Here is a 13,492-nt window from a genome sequence, read left to right as displayed (position 1 = left end):
GAATATGTTTCACCAGTTATGTCTAGTTTTTTGGAATTTGGCCAATTGTAGACCCATTGTATGTGAGACACTTAGACTTTCATGCTACCATTTTCCCTTGATTTTAAGGTGGGCTTATAATAGGAATGTGCAAGCTGATATATCCCAAAATCATCCTTTACCCAAAGCGCATGTGTACTGCATAGTGCTAATGATCAGGATAGGACTGATCTGTTTTTCATCGGTCTGCTCATTTGTACTTTTTATGCTCTGATGAAAGTCTTTCTGACCAAAAGCTTACATTAAACAGTGAACTATTGTGCAGATACAGTGTGCAGGAATCTTATATAGATTATATAGAAGATATATCCAGGTTGAGCAGTAGACCTGCTGCACAATCACTTATTGTGTGAAAATAACATTATTGTGCATTTACTCATTAAAATATATAGAATTAAATAACAAATACATTGTCAATCCCAAGGGAAATAAATCTTGGTACAACTCATGTTATTTTGGTTTCTTCAATTAATTGTTGTAGATACTGATGGCTGTATACAGGAAGGCTCTCATGTAGTGGTCTTACAGTGGATCTGGAGAAGCTTCTCACTGAAGACACTTTGTTGTTGCATGACAATCTGATGAAGAGGATGTTCTTCATTTTATGAAGAATACTTCCTTGTAAAATCATCTCTCCAGAGGTCTGAGTCCCTTTGTTCCTCTCTCATGTTAACCCAAGCCCCTTTCTGGTTACATCAAGAACTTTCCTCGGAAAGATCTCTCAGTCCTCTGGCAGTTTGGAGTCCCAAGAGTTTCCGTGCCACTCCAGTCGGCCACTGCTCCTCTGAGTCCACTGGCGTCCTGAGCTTTGATCACCACCAGGCCTGTCCACCCTTCATTGTGACACAAGCCAATATAAATGAATAGGGCAAATAAAACATAGGACTGAAACATATTGAGTAGCCAAAAAGTGACAATACTACATTTTCCCCTTGTGGACCAACATAACTATCAGGAGGAAGACACAGGGGTTAAAGTTATCCATCGCAGCGACGAAGACAGCAACATGCAAACTCCAGACTGCAGAAAGGCCGGGTTGGATTTGAACCAGAACCTTCTTGCTGCAAGGCAACAGTGCTAACCACTGCACCACTTTGGAAAATGAGCGCAAAATGTTCCGTGTAGACTTTTATTTAAGATTTTAAACAGAAGCTGCACTAAACCAATGAAGACTGGCAGAGCCAGGACATTAGCCAATCAGAAAGAGAGTAGGGCGGGTCTTGCAAAGCGGAGATCTGCCAGTCTGAGTTTTATCGGTATTGAATCATTTTAACTTTTGGAAGAACATCTCTCAAACTGACCACAGATGGTATGAATGTAATTATTGGTGGTCAAAGGTTTTCTTTGGATTTATGCAAACTGCAAGGTCAGAAAGTTCAGCAGATGTAACAGGGCAACACAGAGACAGACAGGACAAACAACCATTCACACACACACACTCACACCTAAGGACAATTTAGAGAGACCAATTAACCTAACAGTCATGTTTTGGACTGTGGAGTACCCAGAGAGAACCCATGCATGCACAGGGAGAACATGCAAACTCCAGACTGCAAAAAGGCCCAGGGTTGGATTTGAACCCACAATCTTCTTGCTGCAAGGCAACAGTGCTAACCACTGCGCCACTGTGCAGCCCACCTTAAACAATATTTAACTTAATGAAAAAGTTTAATAACATTTTTCTAATGAAAAATGTTCCTCTTTAAAAGCAAGTTAGGGTTTTTTTCTGATAAACTTTAAGCAATTTTACTAAACATTTTAAAAACTTAACCTTCCATCCATGGATTTTCTATACCTGCTTTTCCGTACAGGATACGTCATGCCGTATCTGATGGGGATCGCGGCTTGACGTAACACAGGACCGTGGAGGAGCTGGTGAGAGGTGGGGACACAGAGTCCATCCTGGACATGTCACTTGGCTAAAATATAACAGTTTTTATAAACTTCAAAAAAGTTAATGCCTTTTTATAAACTCATGAGTTGTGATAATTAATTGGTGAGCAATAACGGGCAAAGCAGAGACTGATTATTGTAATGTGGGATCTGTGTCAAATTAAAATGTTTGATGTCAAGTGGAAAGTGGAAAGGTGAGTGGACTGTGGACCAGTTTGGCAAAAGTGCGAAGGAAGAACTTGCTTGATGCTGCAAATATGAAAGTTAACCAGGTGATGTTATGGATGTGGAAAGTGAAGGACATTATGGAGAGGGCTGACCAGGATGGCACCAAGGCTCTGAAGCTGGAAGGTGGGAGAGATACAGGAATTCAAGTAGTCAATGGAAATACCAGATTTGGTTAAAGTGGACTTTGCACAATAAACAAATGAGGTTACTAAAGTGGCATGACGTTCACGGCCCGGGAATATATGGGCTGACTAGAAAGAATTTTCAGTCAAATTGATTATTTATGCTTCAACCCCTGAAGACATTAAAAAGCATAATATGTCCCCTTTAAACTTCCATTTCATTTCCCAACTTTCCTATATCTCAAATGAAACCACACTTTTACATTTCCTTGTACCCTTTGACTAAACCCCTCCAACCGCCCAGGGAATAGGAGTCTTATTAGTAACACACATGATAGCATCACTGTATAAAAGTTTGACGTTGGTTTGTTTGATTTTTACAATGACATATTAAAACAATACATTCTTTGCAGAGAGGATGCTCAATGTTTTTTTTTTTGTTTGTTTTTCTCTAGCTTAAGAGATATTTTAATAAATATTTGTGTGTGTGCTGAGGTGGGGAATCCGGCTTCAGGAAAGTAAAAACCGTTCCTGGTTTTTGTTAATTCTGTTCAGTTCTGTGTGTGTGTGTGCGTGTGCGTGTGCGTGCGTGCGTGCGTGCGTGCGTGCGTGTGTGCGAGAGAGAGAGAGAGAGAGAGAGAGAGAGAGAGAGAGAGAGAGAGAGAGAGTGAAAGACAGAGGGTTCATACACTGTGTGCCTTTGTTGAAGTTCTTTGGGCATCCAAGCAGTCACAGAGAGGGTAATTTGTCTGATCAGCCTGACTGGTCTGCAGCAAATAACTCAGTACAAGATTAGAGGAGTAATTCCTTGGACGGAACAGAAGCTGGAAATGCTAGTCAATGCAGCTGACTCGCTGACGACATGACATTTTGCTTTGCTTGACCACCAATGTAAAGGAGAAAAAAATAAACTTGCACATCTGTGCCTATGTGTGCAAATTTGCTGAATGTGACAGTTGAACTCTTTTCAAACATAATGCGTGATTAATGAGGCTACTTTTAGAGCATCCAGCAAGAGCAGGTGGAGCAGACCAGCCAATGAGTTTGGGGCATGAGTGAGCTCCAAAGTCACAGGAGCGGGACAATATTGACATCTCCATTATTTACTGAGTGATCAGAAAAGCCAAAGGGCTGCTGATTAGAAAACTATTAATGCTGCTGGTGCACAAGTCCTTAGGAGGACATTGTTAATGGATGTCCATGTATCGCTGACACGTAGATACTTGTCTGTTTGTTCGTCCGTCCAGTTTATATCTTGTGCAAACCTATAAATCATATTTCCCCTTGGGGTTTCTTTTAGCTGCCTTGATTCTATCTACTGTTGAACTGCTCGGAAACTGCTTTTTCCTAATGTTTTCTCTGTGTTTGGATTTCTGACTCACCATCCTTCTCCAGCTCTCAGATCCACATGCTGTCTTGTCTGTTGGCAGACATTATCTTAGCTCTGTTTTGTTTGCTTGTGATATCATGGGGGGATCCTTGGGGGATCCCATGTTCACATCACTCTCTTACCACATGTTCAACAACAGCGAGTTCTTTATGTACAAATAAAGGCGCTTGTCATTTTCATTGTTTGCTGTTGCTGTGTGAGTGATGTTTTGTTCTAAGCTTCTGGCTCCTTTTGATTCCATGTTGCCTGACTCTGCTGCCTTTCAGTCTGTCTCTATCATTTCCTGTCCTTCGTATCCCCTTCAGATTCAGCCTCATGATGACTCTGTTTTTTTTTTTTCTTTTTCATTGGTTCCTTTTGACTGAGATAGCAGGCTTGGATGTTTGGTAATGGCCACTTAGAGTAATCAATGGGCCTCTTTGAAGTTGTGAGATGAAAGAGGAGTTGGACAGCAAATGTGTGCCTGTCCTGTGACGTGAACAGCATGGCAATGCATGCTTTGAAGGCATGAGCATGCATCAGGTTTGATTCATCTGAAGTAGACTTACCTTGGTTGCAGGAAGAACAGAGTGGTAAAAGGACTTTGCACTATGACTTTATTTCACCCACTTGTTACTCTGTATGCTCTTCTGTTGCCAGATTTCCTTTCTTTTGGCTTGGTGTGCTATATTTTATTTGGCACCGCAGTATGCCACTTATAAAGCACTAGCCAGCTCCCATCTCATGGCCTCCCTCAGAAATATGCTCAAGTAAAAAAATCCATGCTTGCTTATACTAAAAGGAAGTGGCAGCAGCAGGTATATGTGACAGGCAGAGGACTGACTGTTGCTCAGGGCTGCCAATGTTTTCTTCTTGCCCCTCTGCTTATATGTCCCAAACATTGAACACAGTGGATATAAAAACTCTGCATGCCCTTGTCAAAGAGCCAGGTTGTTTTAATGTATAAATGAGACCAAAACTGAAATCAGACTAAGGGAAAAATAAAAGAAGCACCCGTGGGATCTCACCTTTATGAGTTAGGAGAAGGGTAAAAAAACAATTGGATTTACCATGGAACACAGTTAAGAAAATCTGCATCAATTGATAGAACATCCTCCCAATACTGATCCTGAAGATTTGTCAGAAAGGCTGCCAAAATGCCAACGGCAACATTAAAGAAGCTGTGGCAATTTCTGACAAGTTCTGGCAGTGAAGTATATGTAATACACATCACTCATATTCTTTATACATGTGGACTATGTGGCAGGTTGGCAAGAAGGAAGCGTTTTCCAATTAAGAAAAACCTCAAAACATGATATAACTGAGAGAGAGTGGCGACAATCCCATAGACTTCTATAGAAAGAATGTAATGTGGAAAACACGTGGGTCATGCAGCTGCAAATAGTTCCAAATGGCGATAGCCATAGATTGCAGTTCATTCTCTGTGTTTTGGAATGATTTTCTTGGTAAATTCATGAAATTACAAAATGTTTTGGCGTTGTCAAGAGTGTTTTTATTGTAAGCACATGTTACTGTGGCGAAATTTCTCAATTGTTACAGGGTTTTTTTTGTAGCATTCAGGAGAGTCACAAGTTAACAGATAGTGAGGTAATAAGGTGCTTATTGTACAGTAATGATTTGAGGCTTTGTTTACAGCAATGTGCATTTAGGTATTCTGAGATGATAGTGTGCAAGTAGATAATAACATTATGGTGATTGTAATGTATGATGGGCTAGTAACAGTGGGGTGATTTTAAAGCGTTAGACTGCAGTCTCCCATCAGAGGGCGATTGCCCTCACATCCCTTGGGAAGAAGCTGTTCTAAGTTTATTTGTTTTGGCTTTGAGGCTTCTGAATCATTTACCTGATGGGAGAGGGGCAAAAAGACCATTGCTTAGGTGGGTGGGATCAGTGGACATGCATTTGGCCCTCCTTTGGACTCGTCTAGATCCTGCAGACGGCATCCCACAATCCCCTGCGCTGTTCTCACCACCCATGCTAAGTCCTTCCTCTCCTGAACTGTACAGCTCCCATATCATACAGTTATGCTGAGACATAAGACACTCTCTATGGTAGCTCTATAGAAGCTATTTAGCAGTTTAGTGGAAAGTCCAGACCTTTTCAGTTTCCTGAGGAAGAAGAGCCGTTGTTGGGCCTTCTTGATTGGCGGGAGGTGTTCACAGGCGAGCAGGGATGGTGCCCTTAATGTACTTTAGGAGGATCTTCTCGAAGCACTTCATGATGATGGGGGTCAGAGCGATGGAAAGATAATCATTGAGGCAGGTGATGATTGGTTTCTTGGGGACAAACACAATATGGATGATTTCAGGCAGGCACGGACCATGGAGAGCTGCAGGGAGAGGATGAAGATGTCCAGAAAGACCCCTGCTAACTGGTCAGCACATGATGGAAGGGTCCAGGCTGACACCACGTCTGGACCTGCGGCCTTGCTGCTGTTTACCTTTTTCAGGGAAGAGGTCACTTGGTGGAGCTCTTCATGGAAAGATAGGCTGATGGTTCTCCTCTAGCTGGGGAAGATGCTCAGGTTACCTGCTGCTTGGAGAGTCAAAGTGTGTAAAGAAGCTGTTTAAGGTATCAAGGAGAGCTATGTCATTGTTCAGCTGCTGCACTTGTAATCCGTGATATTTCTGATGCTTCTCCACATATCACGTGGGTTGTTGCTGCTGAAGTGGTCCTCAATGCGCTGCTTGTACCTTTCCTTGGCCTTCTGGATGCCTTTTTTGAGTTTGCTTCTAGCCTTGCTGTAGGCCACTCTGTCTCCAGAGCTGAATGCTGCATCCCAGGCCTTCAGCAGGGACCGCACCGAGCTGTCCACCCATGGTTTCTGTTTAGGAAACACTCTGATTGTATTTGTGGGTAGGACGGCATCAGAGCAGAAGTGAATATAGGAAAGCACAAATTATGTGTAGCTTTCTAAGTCAGCGCCATCTTTGATAACATCCCAGTCAGTGTTTTTAAAACAGTCCTGTAGAACTGAGCAGGTGTCTTATGTCCAAACCTGAATGTTTTTGTATCACCGATCTGGTTCTGCAGGCTTGTAGGCAAGAGATGTGATCTGATGGATCAAAGTGTGGAGCTGCAACAGCTATGTATGCTCCTGAGATGTTACAGTCAGCTTGATCTACTGTATTATTGTCTCTGGTCGGGAACTTCATGAATTTATGGAACTTGGGGAGCACAGCCCTTAAATATAAAAGTCCCCAGCAATTATCAAAGCCGCTTCTGGATTACTGTTCATTTGGCCAATGACAAAGCAGTAAAGATCCTCAAGAGCTAGTTTAGCAATAACTTTCAGTTTAATGTAAACAGCAATGATTATCACAGAGCTGAACTCTCTAGCCAACTTAAAAGGTCTGCACTTAACTGCAAGGTATTCCAGGTCAGGTGAACAGAAGGTTCAGACGACTTTTGCCGAAGGGCATCGGGAGTTGTGGATGTAAATTGCCAGTTCTCCTCCCCTGCTTTTAACCGCAGCCGCCGTTCGAGTGCGCTTCTCCAATCCTACCACTTCATCTGGGACGCTGCTGTCTAACCATGATTCTGTGAAAGTCGCTACACAGCCATTCTTAACCGGATCTCGTCAAGTTTGTTGCCAATGGATTTTACGTTGGCCAGAGTGAGGCTCGGAAATGTTGGTCTGTATAGATTAGCTATTAGCGCCTTGCCATCTCGGTCTTCGCTTACCCTGTTTTCTGGTTCTCCAAAGTGGATAGAGTGGAGCTTTTGTTGTCCGTTGCAGGTTGGGGTGAATAAAGTCTGGAGTTTGATGGTCGGTACGGTTTGTGTAATCTGGGGTTGGATCGCAGTTCCAACAGCTACTCTCTCCAAGAGTACAAACACAAAAGCAGGCAAAATGAACCAAAGTGCCTCCACTGCTGCAGTAACCTGCGCCGACATCTTAGAATGAAGTAGCTATATCTGACTGCTCTGTACTAAAATAGGTCAAGGGTGAAATTTAATTTAGCCTGTTCTGAGGATTTATGAGGTCACAGAGAATGGAGCTGCAGAAAAGCAGTTAACAGGAAAACAGTAGATAACCCTTGGATGGCATAGTTAAACAGATATACAGTTATCTTGAGCAGAATGGACACGTGGGGCCAGGAATGGCCACATATCCCAAATGGGAGGAACCAAATCTATATTAAATATAACAGAGTTGGGCACTCTCTCACTCTTCCTCATGTCATCTGGAAATCTACCCATCTCACATTGTTTTGTGTATGAGAGTCCAGTACTGAGCTGTAAACATCCCTCTGCCTTTTTAGATTAAATATGTTAAAGTCTGTTTGAGAACACTGCAACTTTCAGGAAAAAGAACCATGGGTGACCGCGACTGGATGCGATCAATTTCTTATCAAATGGTGTTTCCGCCCGACATGAGTGGGCATTTTTATTAAAAAAAAATTTAGTGAGGGAGATGACATCACAGCAGCAAAGAAAATAAGGTGAGATTTCCTTTTTTAAATCTCTAGGTGCCGTAATGTCAGATCCTATGTGAACAGAATTTTTGTAACTTTTAAGGGCAGATGAATGTTTGAAAACGTGTCAGTAAAAAGTTGTGTGCGGCTATACAAGGTGAAAGGACTAGAGGTCCCGGTCCAAATTCTGAAGCTTACTATAGCCTTGAGAAATATGGTTTAGAGCCCCTTATTATATACAGAGGAAAATGGATCTTCATCTGTATACAATATTAAAGCTGCCTTTCTGACAAACGAGTGTGCGGTCGGCTTTGGGATAAAGGCTAAACATTCTTAATGAAAATTAGGATGTTTTGGTACAAACACAACTTAATTTTGACTCGGAGGCCCCCAGTTGTGGGTGGATATAAGGTTTAAATTGCTCCTAAGAGTCTCCTAAAGACCCTTGAAATAGGCTTATCCACGGATATTTGATGAAAGTACGCGTAAATGTTGTTAAAAAAAAACTGGCCATTATAAAACAGTATACAGTAGTATGTAAACGTATTAAAAAGAAACTGTCATGTTTTTGAGATGCTTACCCCACATGCAGATAAGAACGGGTGACCAGAGCAGTTTTAAGGTGTTTATTAAGGAAAGTGCAGTAAATAAAACATGATTATAATTGCCTGGACGAGGCCTGAACGTTGGGGTGGGGTTCACTGTAAGAGAGAGGGGAGAAAATTAATTGAAGGCAAGAACCAGGAACGTGCCGAATCGTACGCTGCTTACCATGTAGCAGGGGAGACCTAACCGGGGAAGAGTAGTGCCTCGGGAACTCTGTGTGCCTACTCTAGATGGTGGGTAGTGGCTGGAGGGCGGCAGATGGAGCTGGCGAAAGATCCGAAGCAGACCTTAGCTGGCGGGAGCGACAGACGGATTGACCAGAGTACAGGAGTCTTGGAGGAGCCTGTGGAATCCGGGGGGGAACCTCAAGCCCGTCTTGGTAATGCCAAGGGAGTAAGAGGGGGAGCGCCAGAGCAGAATCTGAGCAGATGATTCCACAGGTTCAAAACCTCTTCGGAGCTTCGAGAGAGAGACAAAAAACTTACTAGCGGGTTTCTAAGGCTTGGTCAGGGCCATGTCGTACCACGACTGGTTTAAGGCTGTGGCATCTTTCATCTGTCAGCGCTCTGCTTAAGAGGCCAGAGGAAGCTGCCTCTGATGAGCCGCAGGTGTGAGGCACGCCCCCTCAGCCACCACCTGTGGAGGCAATCAGAGCCGGCACACAAACAGAACCCTGACAGAAACAAATAAAAATCAAACAAAGTACAGTAACTAATGTGACATAACAAAACTAAAAGACCGACGGTCAAGATCGAACTAAAATCCGCTCCGCTGCTCATTCAAAAATGAAAGATCTCAGATCTGTGTAAAAAGAGCAAGGAAAAAGCAGGTCTTTGTGCGTGTCTGCACTACATGTTAAATGCTTGAGTTGTGAATCTGTGACTAATTATGTCTGTACGAAGTAATTAGGTTAGATTATACACGCCACTTTTTAGAAAATGTTAATTTGTGTCAACTGCAGGTCTGAACATAAAGCAGTAAATAAGGTTTCATTTGGTTCACTGTAAGAAAAATTAAGCTACTGAAGCTTTGATGTTGTATTGATTTAGGTAAAAGCTCGGCATATCACTATAAAATTACATAGGGGATATGAAAACTAGATTTATGACAAACTGTTAACTGTAAAAATACCAGATTGGAGGCTGTTACACTGTAATCATAGACTATTATTAGAAATTAAAATAGCAAAGAGAAACAAAGCAGAGAATATATCACTGATTTTAGCCTTACGTAAAATGAAAAAAAAAAATAACAGTAAATGGGAAATTGCTTGTAACAATACTGATCATCAAAAACCAGTCAATTTAAAGGGAGGCATAAAATAGACTGAAAAGCAATGCATGAGAGGGTTCTTTAAATTTTGATAAATGTATAAACAACTGAAATGTACACTTTGGCTTCGATCAAAAGTGTATGGAATTCAATTGAACATGATGTGCTTTTCTAAGGGAAGATTTTTACAGACTTTATAATACAACTAAAAGAGGAAATGTAGTGTGCTTCAGAAAAAAGTGCCACATTAAACACGTCATCTGTTACATAATCATTTGAAGATATCAAGTTATGCTGAGCTGAGGTGAACCTTGAAAAAATGTCCAGGGGGTCAGTTAGTTTGCTAAGGTCAAAGATATGATGAAAGCAATCTGACTGTAATGTAAAATTTAAGGAGGTTAACCAGCTGGGTCATTGTGTTCTGCCCACTATCTGACTTGGTGATTTTCACAAGGGGTAAAAGGAAACTCTTAAGAAATATTAAAGGACACCAGGAGTGTCTGTGATCAGATCAATTAAATGTTACTTATATAATATGTACACCTTTAGATAACAAAATACACTTAAAGGCTTACTGCTTAGAAGTTCTTTTTTTGGGAGGATTTTTATTCCAATCATTGTAGTTGAGTATAATGATAATGTGTCATGGTGCAGCTTTGCTTGCTGCGCCATGGACATTTCAGGACACTTTTCACCTGTCATACATCCCAGTCTCCTCTCCAGTTCAGTAATCATCCACACCTGTCAGCCACCAATCAGCCAGCATTCAGCACACCTGTCAGCCTCACTATTTAAACTCCCTGTATTCAGTCCTTCATTGTAAGTTCGTTCTACTAATTCCTGTTCACCTCTGCCAACTTCTGTTTCTGCGGCTCACCTCATCAAGTCTCTTCATCTCTGCCTGCCTGCTGTGACTCTGGTTCAGTTCTCACTCCGGTCCTGCAAGTATTCACCAAGTCATGCGGCTTTATACTGCTGGTCAAGTTCTTGTTCCAAGTCTCCACTCTGTCGTGACGTTGGTCAAGTTCTTGTTCCAAGTCTCCACTCTGTCGTGCCGTTGGTCAAACTCCGGTTCCCAAGTCTTCATTCATTTGTGCTGCTGGTCTTGCTACCTCCGTGCTCCGGCTCCATCCTGTTTGCCAGTTCCTGCCATCACCATCCTCCTGCTTCAGCCCTGTACAGACTGTTGGGTAGTGATGGTGAGATGAAGCCTCATGAGGCATTGAACCACTTGAGCCAACCGGTTCGAGAAAGGGTTAATTTCTTGGAGCTTTATGTGCTCACGAAACCACCTACTGGCGAGGTGTATAATCACAGCCAGCTGTATCTTAACAGGTGTGATGCATTGATTTTTTTGTCTATTATGGCTCTTGGGAATGACTTCACAAAAGGTGTAGGACAAAATCATTTGTCTACATAAATTATGTATACACATATGTGTATAATAAAATATTGTTTGAATGTATTCTCTGTGTGTAATTATTCCCAAAATAGTAGTGTCATGTGATATGGCATGGTGTGTAATAATCAGACCTCTCAACTTTGATCAAAAGTTAAGAGTCAGATTATGTTAATTTTGCAGGGGGATTATATGCAAAATTTCCCCTCAGCAGCAACACTGAAGCACATAGAGGTTCACGCTGCGTCTTTACGCACGATCCTGCTGCTGATGTCTCCCTCCTTTCAGCTCAATGCACTTCTAGACTGTTACAGTTTATAACATTCTCATCACCTTTCACAGCGACAGGTTTCTCAGTCAGTCGCCATGCTGACCAGACAAATCTCTATTGCTCTCGTCAGTGCACTCTGGGCTGTGCGGTGGGCGGATTTTAACCCCGTTGGTGCGCTGCGTGCGAGGGATAAACAGTGGGGAAAATGCATAACTAAATACTGTAAAGGGCTCCTATAAAGGGAACAGGGATACTGACAGATCTGAGATGAAGCCCCTGATGTTATAAGTTCTTTAAAATGACCCTTAAAAGTGCACACCTGAATTAAAGCGCAAGGCAGCAGCCCACCGAAGCGCCCCTGATTCTATGAGAATCAGAGCATGAAACACAGCTAGTAACTCTTCTATTGACTTTAACTGGCACACGTTGCTACCGATGTGAGGACATTAAACGTAGTGATTCACATTTTGAATGGTGAACGGTGATAAAAGCACCTGCTCCAAGGGAAAGGAGGGGGAAGAGGAGCAAGCACTGAGACACATAAATACGGTGCATGTAGTTAAAAAATGCAGAATTAATAAAAACGAAACTTATAAACAGACTAAGTGGCGTTTTAAACTGCATCTGGTTAGCAGAACTGTTTTATGATCCAGCGTGCAGCCATGACTGGTTCTGAATAAACCGGTCATCTGGCAAAACCTGAGCCACTTCCCGAAGCAGTCATGTGGTACAGCCGGGCAGCGAGGCTTCGGACGTCATCGTTTTCGGCTCCTCCCCTAAATGAAGCAAGCTTTGATACGCGCTTTACAGAAACGCCCCCTCCATTACTCGACACACGCCTCGAAGCCTCGGCACATCACGTAACATCACTACTGTTGGGTTATTTCATCCTCCACTATCCACCACCTTCAATAAACTCTCCAAACTAGCTCTGCTTATGTGTGGTTGTGTTCGGGTTCATATAAAGCATGACATACGGAGGTTTTTGTGTTTTGTTTATAGAGTTGTGGTCTGTGAAACTATTTGAATCTCAAACGCTAGTAGGATAAATGTTTCTGGTCTCATTACAAAGATGTAGGTCACAGATAAGAAGATTCATTTCTAATATTTTTATTTTTCCTGTATTGCTCAAATATTGATGCCTGGCTTTGGTTTAGACAGTGTTTTTGATGTACTAAATTATGGGGGGTAAACTATAATCATTGCAAAAAACACAAGATGCTCATGAGCTTTAAGAAAAAAAATCATTGCTTGTACTGATGAATTATGTTGGACAAAGTGTTGATCTATTCACTTAAAATTTTTACCTTAGACTGAGGTTTGGAATGTTGTATATATTTAAAGGCAATACAACAGTGAATTCAATTTAATTCAATTCAATTCAATTTTATTTATATAGCGCCAAATCATGAAACATGTCATCTCAAGGCACTTTACAAAGTCAAGTTCAATCATATTATACAGATTGGGTCAGATTATACAGATTGGTCAAAAATGTCCTATATAAGGAAACCAGTTGATTGCATCAAAGTCCCGACAAGCAGCATTCACTCCTGGGGAACCATAGAGCCACAGGGAGAGTCGTCTGCATTGTCCATGGCTTTGCAGCAATCCCTCATACTGATTCACTTGATCAAAAGGACCAGAAAGAAATCAACAGTCAGAAATACGCTAAAAATCCTTTGTATTAAATGAGACAAACATATTTGTGCTCCTTGGGAAACATTTTTTCTTATTTTTTTCTTGTATTTTGTTTAGTTCTTTGTTCCATTTTTATTTTTGACATCTCCAGTAAATTAAAGTAACTACATGCATGGTAGTTATGCAGACCATTTTGAAAGGAGTTGTTTTAAA

The sequence above is a fragment of the Fundulus heteroclitus genome, chromosome 4 (assembly GCF_011125445.2).
Source record: "Fundulus heteroclitus isolate FHET01 chromosome 4, MU-UCD_Fhet_4.1, whole genome shotgun sequence".
In the NCBI taxonomy this organism is placed as follows: Eukaryota; Metazoa; Chordata; class Actinopteri; order Cyprinodontiformes; family Fundulidae; genus Fundulus; species Fundulus heteroclitus.
Note: the sequence above shows the minus strand (reverse complement) of the source record.